Source organism: Podarcis melisellensis (genome assembly GCF_964234715.1).
Source record: "Podarcis melisellensis genome assembly, chromosome: 6".
NCBI classification, from domain to species: Eukaryota; Metazoa; Chordata; class Lepidosauria; order Squamata; family Lacertidae; genus Podarcis; species Podarcis melisellensis.
In genome coordinates this window covers 4,125,326-4,139,589 of record NC_138538.1, presented here as the reverse complement: position 1 = coordinate 4,139,589, position 14,264 = coordinate 4,125,326, and the positions used below count along the sequence as shown (strand labels likewise).

At 44.8% G+C, this 14,264-nt stretch overlaps 2 long non-coding RNA genes across 2 annotated transcripts in view; one reads left to right on the top strand and one right to left on the bottom strand.

The window, feature by feature from the left end:
- Positions 1-14,264, top strand: part of LOC309373272 — a 93,542-nt gene that overhangs the window by 39,980 nt on the left and 39,298 nt on the right. The window lies entirely within an intron of this gene.
- LOC309371668 lies at positions 3,307-3,865 on the bottom strand. The gene is made up of 2 exons (XR_014169250.1): positions 3,751-3,865; positions 3,307-3,701 (listed from the first exon to the last, which is right to left on the bottom strand). It is a non-coding gene; the product is annotated as an uncharacterized lncRNA (long non-coding RNA).

The following is a 14,264-nucleotide window of genomic DNA, read 5'->3' as shown; positions in this document are numbered from 1 at the left end:
CCATTTCATTTATTAAAAAAAAAAATCAAAGTGGTTGACAACAGTACTACATCAATAGTAAATTAATAGTACATCAAACCATATAGTACAAGCTGTACAAACCACATAAAAGGCTAAAATGAGTTATCAATTAACTGCTGCAGAAAAATGCATTCTGAATTGCCCACATTGTCGGCATCTGTCTGTCTGGAGAGACTATGGAGTGTGCCTCCGGTATTCTTATTTTAAGCGACCAAATTAGAGTAACTTCTCTCCTGAGCCAACTTGCTGCTATTGCCTGCATCTGCCTAGCAAAACAGACATAGGCGTAGATTAGAATCTTTATTTACATCAGCCACAAGGCATGGCAGAATAGAAAAAGTTTCCAGCAAGAAGTTGGCCCAGAAGGTGCCGGCTGAATGTCTAGCAGCAGAGAGTTCCAATGAGCTAATGACACAAAAGGTGTCAGTTTCTTGCTGTTATCGAATGACTCCTCGATCGAATGTTGGGATCTCTTCTCTTTCCCAGATTTTTTCGATGAGCTTGTGAAGTTGTTGTGTAAGTTCAATTCCACCCACTTTGAAGATTTCGGCAGGTATCCCATCAGGTCCCCTGGCTTTGTTGTTTTTCATTTGGTTAATAGCTGGACACAACTCCCCCAGATTTGGAGATTCTGCAAGCTCATCTCTGACTTGGTTTTGCAAAATTTGTGAGGGGACCTCAGCAGCCACAGGGGAGTTGCGGTTAAGGAGATGTTGGCAATGTTCTTTCCAGTGCAGTGCAATAGCTTCTTTATCTTTTAGAAGTGTGGTCTGTTGGAGACGCGGGTGGCGCTGTGGGTTAAACCACAGAGCCTAGGACTTGCCGATCAGAAGGTTGGCAGTTTGAATTCCCGCGACGGAGTGAGCTGCCGTTGCGCAGTCCCTGCTCCTGCCAACCTAGCAGTTCGAAAGCACATCAAAGTGCAAGTAGATAAATAGGTACCGTTCTGGCAGGAAGGTAGACGGCATTTCCATGCGCTGCTCTGGTTCGCCAGAAGCAGCTTAGTCATGCTGGCCACATGACCCAGAAGCCGTACGCCGGCTGCCTTGGCCAATAAAGCGGGATGAACGCCGCAACCCCAGAGTCGGTCATGACTGGACCTAATGGTCAGGGGTCCCTTTACCTTTACTGTCTGTTGAGCATAGGGGACATACACTCCAGTTGGAGAACAGCCTTTACCAAAGGTGTCATGGGCTTTGAAGACACTCAAACTCAGGACGCAAGGGAGAAACGTGCTAAGAGGAAGGCACGCTTGGCAAATCCACACCAGGAACCAATGTCCCCACTGTGGAAGGATCCAGAATTGGCCTCCACAGTCACTTACGGACTCACTGTTAAAACAGTGTTTATGGAAGACAATCTTACTCAGCTACGAGGGATCGCCAAAGAAGAAAGAAGAAACAAATTCACAGCTTGTATGGCCTTGAAAGAGACTATGATGAAAAAGATGTATAGATGGTATATTACACCTGTGACATTAGCCAAAATGTGTAAGACAAATAATAAATGTTGGAAATGTAAAGAAAAAGAAGGAACATTTTATCATATGTGGTGGGAATGTAAGAAAGTAAAAAACGTCTGGGAAATGATATATAATGAGATGAAAAAGATGTTGAAATACACATTTCTAGAAAAAACCAGAAGCATTTTTACTGGGCATTATAGGTGAGGATGTAAAATTAATAGACAGGATGTAAAATTGTTTTTATATGCAACAACAGCGGCAAGAGTATTGTTGGCTCAGAAATGGAAGCAAGAAGAAATTCCGACAAAAGAAGAATGGCAGACAAAATTACTGGACTACACAGAATAGGACAAAATGGACAGGAAGGATTCGAAACCTGTGGGACCAGAGATTTACAGAAGATTGGAAGAAATATACGAATTATTTGAAGTGCAACTCTAATCAACAGATTACACTAGTAGGACTACAATAAGTTCTGTAAAGAGAAAAATATGAAATGTTGCAAAGCAGAAAAAGAAAAGAGATATTAGTAATGAGATTTAAAAGTAATAGTGAAAATAAGAAATGTAAATTAAGTGAATAGATTGGAAAATTTTCAGAGGTGATTGATGGAAGTAAAAAAAACAGTGTAAGGTGTAAAAGTACGTTTAATTATTGTTGAAAAGGATAGGTTTAAAAACTAATAAAAATTTATATATAAAAAAGAAAGAAGTTATTGAATGAGCCTTGCCAACTTGGGGAACGACCAGGGATGCTCTTGCAGATGATCTTAGTGATCAAACTGAGATATAACCGTTCAGGTGGTCCCTGAAGTAGCCTAGGCCTAAGCTGTCCAGCACTTCATAAATTAATGCAAGGACCTTGCACCTCTCTTCTGCCCCGTGACATGTTTTCTGTCCCTGCCTTTTGGTCTGACTCTGAGCTCCAAACCTGGTTGCCCTTTGATCCTGGCTTCCAGTTCCTGCTTCCTGACTCTCTCTAGACTGCTGGGCATTAACCAACCCTGGGCTTGAGCCATAAACCACATCCATCCCGATTTAGGCAACATCCACATTCCAGGATTTCTAGTCGGGGGTCAGGGAGGTTGGGGGGGTTGTCCTTGGAAAAACAGCACCCTTAACAAACTACAGCTCCCAGAATTCTTTGTGGGAGGCCATGATGGTTAGAAGGGGAAGAAATGGAGGCAGTGAGAGATTTTACTTTCTTGGGCTCCATGATCACTGCAGATGGTGACAGCAGCCGCGAAATTAAAAGACGCCTGCTCCTTGGGAGAAAAGCAATGACAAACCTGGACAGCATTTTAAAAAGCAGAGACATCACCTTGCCGACAAAGGTCCGTATAGTTAAAGCTATAGTTTTCCAATTAGTGATGTGTGGAAGTGAGAGCTGGACCATAAAGAAGGCTGATCGCCGAAGAATTGATGCTTTTGAATTCTGGTGCTGGAGGAGACTCTTGAGAGTCCCATGGACTGCAAGAAGATCAAACCCATTCATTCTGAAGGAAATCAGCCCTGAGTGCTCACTGGAAGGACAGATCCTGAAGCAGAGGCTCCAAGACTTTGGCCACCTCATGAGAAGAGAAGACTCCCTGGAAAAGACCCTGATGTTGGGAAAGATTGAGGGCACAAGGAGAAGGGGACGACAGAGGACAAGATGGTGGGACAGTGTTCTCGAAGCTACCAGCATGAATTTGACCAAACTGCGGGAGGCAGTGGAAGACTGGAGTGCCTGGCGTGCTCTGGTCCAGGGGGTCATGAAGAGTTGGACACGACTAAATGACTAAATAACAACAACAACAATGATGGTTAGAGTCAGGTATAAAGAGCTTAAAATTTATGACGCAAACATGGCTTAAGAGGGTAACTCTCATCTTCAGGAGAGCCCAAACAAATTTGTAACGGAGTGGGCAGTATCAGGTAACTTGATATTTCACTCAGTTTCATTCCACTTTTGATTTGTATACCACCTTTCTATATTACTATACACAAGGCGATTTGCAGCAACATAATATACAACAAAGAACACAGGCCTTATAATAATCTGATCCTATACAGAAAGTCATAATAAAGCATAACTTTAAAATGGAACGACTTATATCAAATAAAGTAATACTCTATATTCTATTAGAATATAACAGTACACAATTAAATTAACTCTCCAAACATCAGCAAATAATAATTAAAGTGAAATTCACTCTTAACAATTACAATAATTGCTGAACTATGGTCAGTAAAAATAACTGCAAGTCACAGTGCATAAAATACCACAACGCGTACAAACTGATGTAAAAGGTTCAAATTGAAAAACAAAGACACACAACTTATAATTTATTTATTTTTAACAGGGTCTCAACTGGCAGCAACTCTCTAGCAAAGAGATTATTATTATTATTATTATTATTATTATTATTATTATTATTATTTATTTGTACCACGCCCATCTGGCTGGGTTTCCCCAGCCACTCTGGGCAGCTTCCACAAAGACAAAAAATACACTAATATGTCATACATTAAAAACTTCCCTGGACAGGGCTCCCTTCAGATGTCTTCTGAATGTCAGGTAGTTGTTTATCTCTTTGACATCTGATGGGAGGGCGTTCCACAGGGCATTCCACAGATCTTGTGGTCATGGTGAATGAAGTTTATTTTTATTTATTTCGTAAAATGTATGCAGTACCATCTCTTAAGCAGCTTGCCAGAAGTATTAAGACCATCAAGAGAAAGCAGGTAAAAATATAAATAAATAAATAAAAACTGAGATTTACCGTAAAAGAGATTAAAGCACATCAACATGCATGCGCCTTGATTGGCTTGGCGAGACAAAAATGACTCAGATGGAAAACTTGCATCTATTTCCAGCGGGAAAGCAGATCAATTCTGTCCTAGGAATTATTAGGAATTATGAGGAAAGCGAAGGAAATTGAAAACAACTTGCATCGTAATGATCCGACATAAATCTATGGTGACGGCTAGATTTGGAAGATCGCGCATGGTGTCGGTTGCTTCATCTCAAAAAGGGTATTTTCGAGCTAGGAAAACATGTGTTTAGCGGGAACATGGAGCACTTTCCCAAGAAGGGTGCGCTTCATCAACTGGGCGCCTTCCAGCTGGGGCCGGCGGGAGTTATAGTCCAAAACATCTGGAGGGCACCCGGTTGCCAAAGGCTGAACAAAACCATTGCGAAGTTTTTAATTTGTGGGGGGGGGGGGAGAACTACCGTATTTTTGCTCTATAAGATGCACCCGACCATAAGACACAGCTAGTTTTAGAGGGGGAGAACAAGGGAAAACCATATTCTCTCCCTCTCTGCACAGTGCCTCTCCAGCGAAGCCAAGCCAGGAGAGCAAGAGGGATCAGTGCGCACCGACCCCTCATGCTCTCCTGGCTTCAGCGAAAGCAACACAAAGCAATGGAGCCTGCATTTGCTCCATAAGACGCACACACATTTCCCCTTACTTTTTAGGAGGGGAAAAGTGTGTCTTATAGAGCGAAAAATACGGTAAGAGGGAAACAGGAGTAAGCTTCACAAAAATCAATTATAACAAAAAAAAATCCTTCCAGTGGCACCTTAAAGACCAACTAAGTTAGTTCTTGGTATGAGCTTTCGTGTGCATGCACACTTCTTCAGATACACAGTGTGCATGCACACGAAAGCTCATACCAAGAACTAACTTAGTTGGTCTTTAAGGTGCTACTGGAAGGATTTTTTTTTGTTTTGACTATGGCAGACCAACACGGCTACCTATCTGTAACTAAAAATCAAATATGTCTAGCATGGAGAAAGTGGACAGGTTTTCCCTTCTTCTTTTCTCATTATTCACACCAGAGAATCATAGAATTGTACGGCTGGGAGGGACCACTGGGGTCTAATTCAACTTCCTTGCAATGCAGGAATATTTTGCCCAACGTGGAACTCGAACCCACAACCTTTCATGCTCTACCAACTGAGCTATGAATCACTTGCTAGGTAGCATCCAGAAGCGATTTTGCAACCCAATTAATAACATGGATTATATATAACCGATCACCAATATAAAAACACGGCTGCGTATATACAACAATATTTGATTGATTACTGTATTTTTCCGTGTAAAAGACTAGGTTTTTTCCCTAAAAAATAATGTCCAAAATTTGGGGGCGTCTTATACATATTCCCCTTTTTCTTAAATCGGAGTCCCCAAAAATAGAAGGTGTCTTATACATGTGGGCATCTTTTACAGACAGAAAAATACGGTAATTAAAATATGCACAGACTGCCTTTAAGGGTCAAAACCATCCCAAGGCAGTGTTTGGCAAAACATGCAAGTGGAAGTGCAGAATTTTATAAATGTCTATCATGTCACCCCTTGCTTGCCTTTCCTTCAAACTAAGAAGTCCCAAACTAAGAAGTGCAAACTTTCTTCATAAAGGATTCGCTTCATCCCCTCGATCATTTTCTGAACCTTTTCCAACTCCACAACATTCAATAAGTTTTTCCAACACTGCAATATATAGAGAGAAAGCCACACTAAAACACTGATTTTTTTATGATGGTTTAAGACACACAAACACACACAAACTTGATGTGGAAATCTGGCAAAGGGAACTCAAGCATGGGATAATGAAAAAGTGAGAGAAAGCAAAATTGACAGATCCCTCTCATCTGCCCCAAAACCATTCCCAGGACTCTGTTGGAGAGTTCTCGTAAGCCTCCTTGGGATTACTTCATGGCAAAGCGATTCGAGAACCAAATGCCTTCTGGAAACTGAGACAACACGTCAGCCCCAGCACCTCTGGCTGACTTCGCCCAGCTGTCTCGTACAAATTGTTTCAAAACCTTGCAACAAGCCGTTTCGGGGAATCATGAAATTTAAAAGTTGGAAGGGACCCCAAGGGCCAATTTGTCCAATCCTCTACAGTGCAGGAATCTCAACAAAAGCATCCATGACAGATATCTATCCAAACTCTGCTCAAAAACCTGCAAGGAAGGAGATTCCACAACCTCCCAAGGGAGACAGTTCCACTGTTGAGCACCTCTTGCTGTCAGAAAGTTCTTTCCAATCTTTAGTTTTGAATCTCCATTCTTGTAACATGAAGCCATTGGTTCGATTCCTACCCTTGATTCACCAAGCTTGTGACTCTGAAGAAAAAATGCTGGGTCTTAGTAATCACAACATCCTTTTCTAAGAGCTCACAGACCATTGAATTATCAGATAGTTGAATAAACAACTATCTGACATTTAGAAGACATCTGAAGGCAGCCCTGTTTAGGGAAGTTTTTAATGACTGATGTTTTAATGTTGCTGTCCATGGAGGTGCAGGTCAATTATGTGTCCAGGGCAGCTGTCTACTAGCCCCATCTGGTACACAGGATGAGACCCGCCCTTTCCGCAGACTGTCTCACCAGAGTGGTGCATACTCTAGTTATCTCCCGCTTGGACAACTGCAATGCGCTCTACGTGGGCCTACCTTTGAAGGTGACCCGGAAACTGCAATTAATCCAGAATGTGGCAGCTAGACTGGTGACTGGGAGCGGCCACCAAGACCATATAACACCGGTCTTGAAAGACCTACATTGGCTCCCAGTACGTTTCCGAGCACAATTCAAAGTGTTGGTGCTGACCTTTAAAGCCCTAAACGGCCTCGGTCCAGTATACCTGAAGGAGCGTCTCCATCCCCATCGTTCTGCCCGGACACTGAGATCCAACGCTGAGGGCCTTCTAGCGGTTCCCTCATTGCAATAAGTGAACCAGGCAGAGGGCCTTCTCGGTGGTGGCACTCGACCTGTGGAATGCATTGGCTATCCTTGCCATAGGGAAACCTGGAATTTATTATTAGTATTTGCCTTATTTACCCACTTTTCATCCTAAGATCCTTAGGCAGTGAAATAGGTGTTAGGATATTTCCGTTCCACCTTAAAAGGGAGCAGGCTTTGTGAGTCACAGAGTCTGTGTATTCCCTGTTCACATGATGTTTCTATTGTGTCTATGCTTTTCGTTTCTCTCTCTGTGTGCCTGAGCATACCGAAGCAGGCAGTCATGTTTTTCTTTGTTCTGTCCAACGCTGAATAAACTTCTAAATGATACTCTCCTGCGTGCAACTTTCGCTGTGCGAATTCTGCTGCTAGAGCGTGCATCAGTTCTGGAATGTGGCAAGCTGTTTTCTGGAGCTCGTGTCGCTAATTGCTGATACTGTATCAATGGGAGATTGATGGACGTCCGGAGACGACGTGGGGGCCATGATGGGCCATATCTCACTGGCAGTATCCCAACAATAGGATGGGCCACTCCCAAAGACCAAGGCAGTCTCAATTCCATGAGCAGGCCTGAAGCCGGACTGGATTTCAGCTGCTCTCCCAGGGGAAGTGTAGTTTTATGGAAGAGGTCGGGCTGCAAGAGAGCATTTTTCCCATTTTCAGAAAATGGGAAGCCAGGACAGTAGAACTCAAGTAGGGCAAAAATGCCCATAGGTTCCTTTCCCTGTCTGCTCAACACATGAAAGACCACAACGGCGATGGTCAAGGTACATATCATTTAGTTTTAGCAGGATGAGTGGTTCCCTTTGCTTAGTTGAACAGCAGATATACGGTACCTGTTCTGTTTTAAATTTAAACAGGCTTTAAAGTATGCTGACTCAGGATGCTGGCTAACCATCCGAGATTTAACAAAGCAAATCCGAATCAATTTGCAAAGAATCCACTGTGAGCAGAGAGAGAACAATTTGCAGGTATTGCAGAGCAAAAAAAGGAGCTGGCTTGCAAAGTGTTTGTCGCAACCAAGCTCTCTTCTGGGTGTTTACCACGCTTGGGAATATTCTTTTGGAAAGTCCCAAGGAAATTAAGCAGAACAAAACTGAAAGGTGTAATAGTTTTGAGAGTGGGAGGCTGGGCGATCAACCGTAGAACTGGGTGCTTCTGGGCACCCAAAGGTGGTGGTTTGGAGGAGCTGCATTCTGTTAGGAGGGCTAATAGAATAAAAACAAAGGCTGAGATAGAGTCTGCTTTGCTAAAGAGCTGGGATAAAGACCAGAAATGCCATCAAAGCCCATTAGCTAAAGACTCCACCTGGCAGCCATGCTGGGAATTTCCAGAACCCAGAAACATCCCGTTTATGCTAGCAAAACATTTTGCGTAGTGAATTCCTGCCCCCCCCCTTCAGAAATAAAGACACAAGACACAAGAATTCGAGTTAATGGGTCAAATTAGGCCGCAACTTTATTGATTACAGGAATTGAGTGGTACTGGCTTAGGCATTGGTCCTATCAACTAACCGGCTTCAGCCCGCTTGCTTGAAGACCGGTAAGGGTTAACCAGCATTGGGGGGGAGGCCTGCTGAGGCACGTCAACTAGGAACTCCCCCCGGAGTTACCGCTTGGGGGCGTGCCATGGGCCCACACCTCCATAGCCTTAGGACAAGGCCACGCCCCCCGGAATCCTTTACCGAACTACCCTTTGTTTTGGGGGAAGGTGATGGCGCTTCCTTCCCCCCCTTCATCTGCATAACAATAGAACAATTCCCCTACCAATGCCTATCCTCCAATACTGAGGAGTTGTGATGGATTGCTACGAGGTAAGTGAAAACCAAGTGGCTGGAGCCAATCTGCCAAATGGAAAAATTCCTACCAGGCCCCTTGACGGCGACCAACCAGAGTCCATGGCAATGTCAGAGAGCCTAGCCTAACGGGTGGAAGGGAAGGGGAAAAAAGCCCTAGCTGGCTGCAGCGTGGAAAAGAGGGAGACCCTCGGCCGCGCTAGCCTAAATGCAGCGAGGCCACGCCCCCTGGCCCAGCCGATTGGCTGGGGCCGGGAATGACGTGTCCGAGGATTCCCTGCTATCGCGGGGGCTGGAGCCAGTGTGGGGAGGGGCGTGAGCCCGCAACCCCACCTAGCTCGGAAGTGGCTTTATGCCTAAAGAGCCATGCTGAGTCTTCTAAGAACAGGATACGGGACTGGATGGGCCTGATCCTGCAAGACCCTTCCTATGTTTTTACTTCAAGGATTCGAGGCATTTTGTGTATGTTGATTTACACGCACTGAATTTAAGCTAACTTTCAGGGGTTGGCGTGAGGGCATAATCTGGCTCTTCCTCTTCAGGGGTCTCGGTTGCAAGAGGATTTTCTGGGCCCGATACAATGCACAGGGACTGAACCCACCCACCCACAATGTAGTGGCAAGCTTATGTACATATTAAACCTGAAACAAGTCTGTCCAACAGCCAACACGACTTCTCCTTTACACACACATAATCCCTTCTGCACCTCATCCAACTACGGCAAGTCCTTGCAAGCTTCTAATCACAAGTCAATAACATTTGCACACTAACAATTGGCAGGAGGGGGGAAGAGGCAGGAGATATGGAGCCGGGCATTAATGGCCGAGATCCACTAGGCTGCCCACTAACAAGGTCCCTGCTTTGTGATGGCTTCTCTGGAACACTCCCAGCGGCTTCGGGGAAGAGGGAGAAATCCACACGTTTTCTTGTTGGCATCTGTTTCTCTTGAGAGACAACGGAGTAGGCCTCCAGGGGTGAAGCCAAACTGCTGTGTTAGCAGCACCTGGGCAGCGTGGGCAACCCTGGGCAGCGTGGATGGAGGTCCTGGGCTGCCCAGGCAAGACCTCCCTCTCAACCTCAAGGATGGGGTCCAAAGGAAAGTAGAAGGCAACAGAAGTTTAGCATCAGTGTTTTCCTCCTCCTAGATGGGCTCCCTTCCCAGGTTGACAAGTCCCATCTGCCCATCACTTCCCTCTGAATCATGGGCAGAAACCACCTTCTTGACCGCTGGACCCATTCTTGGTCTCGTCCGTCCAATCTGCTGGAGCCTGAATTCCCATGTGGGGGAAGCCCCTAACTCACCAAGGGATTGAGAACCATTGGCTTCCAATGAGGAAAATCCCAACAAAAGAACAGTGCCAAGAAAAATTGATGAGCTATGCAGAGTTGGCTAAATTGACATACAAATTGCGGGACAAGGACAACTGTGACTTTAAGGAAGAATGTGAGCTTTTTACAACTTATCTAAAAAGACAACAAAATGAATTGGACTCCTTAGCAGGTTCTGAATAAACATAGTCATACCTCGAGTTGAATGTGCTTCAGGTTGAGCGCTTTCGGGTTGCGAAAGCACGTTACTTCTGGGTTTCGCCGCTCGCGCATGTGCTCAAAATGATGTCACATGCATGCGCGGAAGCGGCAAAATGCGACCCACGCACGCGCAGATGCGCTGTCGCGTCTTACATTCCGTTCAGGATGCGAATGGGGTTCCGGAACGGATTCCGTTCACATCCCGAGGTACCACTGTACACAAATTTATTAATTGATAACATGGTAGATAGATAATGTAAGGACATGTATAATTTTTTAACATGCAGAGAGTAGTATGTACTGAGAAATCAGAGAGAGGAGCTGAGGGAAGTCTTGGGGGGAGAGGGTGTGAAGGGGCAAGGGGGAAAATAATGAATATGATATGTTTTGACTATTTGTTATGTGGAGTTTGTTAATAAAAACATATTTTTAAAAGAGAACCATCGGCTTCCCTCACCCGGTTGAGCCAGGCAGTCGAAGCAGTTTTCCAGGGTATGACCGCTGCCACATGCTGACAGCTTCTATGAGCCACAGATGAGAGCAGAGTGCAGGGTGGGGACCAAAGGTGGACAAACGACCCCAAGAGCACCTGCCGCACGCCAGAGGTTCTACTCCTCCTCTAACACCCTATAAGGACTCCTGGACGGTTAAGTCCAGTCAAAGGCGACTATGGGGTTGCGGCGCTCATCTCGCTTTCAGGCCGAGGGAGCCGGCGTTTGTCCACAGACAGCTTTCTGGGTCTTGTGGCCAGCAGGACTAAACCGCTTCTGGCGCACCGTGATGGAAACTAGAGCACATGGAAACGCCGTTTCCCTTCCTGCCACAGCAGTACCTATTTATCTACTTGCATTGGTGTGCTTTCAAACTGCTAGGTTGGCAGGAGCTGGGACACAGCAACGGCAGCTCACCCTTTTGCGGGGATTCGAACCGCCAACCTCCTGAATAGCAAGCCCAAGAGTGGTTTAGACCACAGCGCCACCCGCGTCCCATTAACACCCCATCCCCCCCCCAGCAGTACAAAAGGAATTGGGTGTGTCGTGTATGAAGGCGAAATGAATGTGGTTCATAATCCGGATTGTATTGTGTGTGTGTGTGTTGTCTGGTATGGGTGCCATATAAAAATGGAAGAGAAAAATTATTCTGGCTCGCTTCTGCAAATAAGGTCCTGCTGGCACACAGGATCATCTTTTATTTCTGCTTCAAAGTCAATTCCACTCTGGTTTTTCTCCTTCATGCGCTGGCAGAAGCAGCCGAGATTGAGAAGGGTCCGCAGGGGAGCTCACAGCTCGATTCCATGACATGAAGAGAACCCATTCCCACCCAAGCCCTCGGGATGAGGTTGAAATAGACGTTTAAATGAAGGCAGCCTCGTATAGAGGAGGGGGTGGGGTAGCCAACGCCAACTTTAAAATTAAAAAAAGTGCTGGGGAATATTACAGAATCAAACAATTCATAGTGATCTCTTTGAATGTATAGTCCACCCAGTCTCTAAGGGCAAGAAGAGGGCAAGAGGAGAGAAAACTGGACCACGCTGCAAATATTCCAATATTCTCCACCCTATTTATGGGGTTGATAAATGAGGTGCCAAATTTCTCCAAGGGGAGGGGGAACAATAGTGCTCCTCGTGAGCAGGGAGAACACAGCTTCTTCCTCCCTCCCCACATTGAAGATGCTGCTACAAGCAAGCAACATACCGTATTTTTTGCTCTATAAGACTCACTTTTTACCCTCCTAAAAAGTAAGGGGAAATGTGTGTGCATCTAATGGAGCGAATGCAGGCTGCGCAGCTATCCCAGAAGCCAGAACAGCAAGAGGGATTGCTGCTTTCACTGAGCAGCGATCCCTCTTGCTGTTCTGGCTTCTGAGATTCAGGAAGGAAAAATATTCTTGTTTTCCTCCTCCAAAAACTAGGTGCGTCTTGTGGTCTGGTGCGTCTTATAGAGCGAAAAATACGGTAAGTGGTGGGAATGCACAGCCATTAAATAATTTTGGAATAACATCTACAATGAATTTTTAAAAAACAATTTAAGTTTTCATTTAAGAAAAAACCTGAAACCTTTCTCCTGGGAATAATGTCACCAGATATCAAAAAAAGAAAATAGACCACTTTTTATGTGTGCAACAGTAGCAGCCAGGATCTTAATTGCAAAAAAACTGGGAAAGTGGCAAAACACCTACGATAAATGAGTGGCAGGTCCAAATGATAGAATATCTAGTGATGGCCATGATGGCAGAGAGAATTAGAGGGTATCCAAAACAGAAAGTACAGAAAGAATGGAAAATCTTTATTTGGAAAAGTATTACAATAACAAACATCTCCTGGCAGAAATAGATCCTTGTAAAACAACAAATATGTTTCTTGATAGCTGATGAAAACAAAGAAATACAATAATTTGGAACAGTGTGTGAAAAAACTAGAATAATACAATGAGTTTAATAAAATATGTTTGTTTTGCTTTGTTTTTTCCCTCTTTTCTTTTTTACCCTTCCCTTCACACACACCCCTTTTTCTTCTTCTTCTTCTTTTTTTTTTTTGTTTTGTTTCCTTTCTTGGTATTTCTTGATATGTTAAGAAAAAGATAAAGAGACAAAAGTGTATTGTGGAAACCTCAGTAAGTCAAAAGTGATTTATTAGGTAAAGGTAAAGGGAACCCTGACCATTAGGTCCAGTCGTGGCCGACTCTGGGGTTGCAGCGCTCATCTCGCTTCATTGGCCAAGGGAGCCGGCGTACAGCTTCCGGGTCATGTGGCCAGCATGACTAAGCCGCTTCTGGCGAACCAGAGCAGCACACGGAAACACCGTTTACCTTCCTGCTGGAGTGGTACCTATTTATCTACTTGCACTGTGACGTGCTTTCGAAACTGCTAGGTTGGCAGGAGCTGGTACAGAGCAACAGGAGCTCACCCCGTCGCAGGGATTCGAACCGCCGACCTTCTGATCGGCAAGTCCTAGGCTCTGTGGTTTAACCCACAGCACCACCCGTGTCCCCAGAACAAACTTAGTTGGTCTCTAAGATGCTACTGGACAATTTATTAATTCTATTTATTTATTCAGACCCTCCCAATTTGTGATGTATTTGTGATGTATGTATGATGTAATTCTAGGGGTGTTGTGGGTATCTTTGTAAAACTGATAAAAGTAGGAGCCATCCTCTGTTCTGGGCTTCTTCCTGCTTCTCCCATGTGGTGGGTTGAAGTCTTGTTGCAACAGTCCTTAAAAAATAAGAGACCAGGCCTGCTGGCTGCTTTTTCGCTCCTATATTCCTGGCTGGCGTCTTTGCTAGGCAATCCAAGTGAGCCCAAGGATTTTTCCATAACAGGTTTGAGAAACACGCGTCTTATATCTGCATGCAGAGAAATAGGTGCCAACAGCTGTTCATGGAGACAAAAGCACAGAATCATAAGAAATGCATAGTAAAGCCACAAGCTATGAATAGAGGTAGTTGCGCCCCCAAATGCAGTTCAGGTACCTTTGCAGCTTCCAACGATTACAGGTGTGGGTTTGAAAAACCCACTGTGGCATTGCTAGGTCCCAGTTCCTCCAGCGATGGAAGCCTCTCCGTCTCCCAACCCAAACACACAACAGAGAAGGGAGCGAAAGCACGAAATTGAAATCTCAGAAAGGGGTTTTAGAAAGGGTGGGGCGCCCTCCAGTGGCCCTTCTGAGATCAACAGGCAACTTCTATTTCATACCATTGGAGGTTAACTCAAGACCAGGGG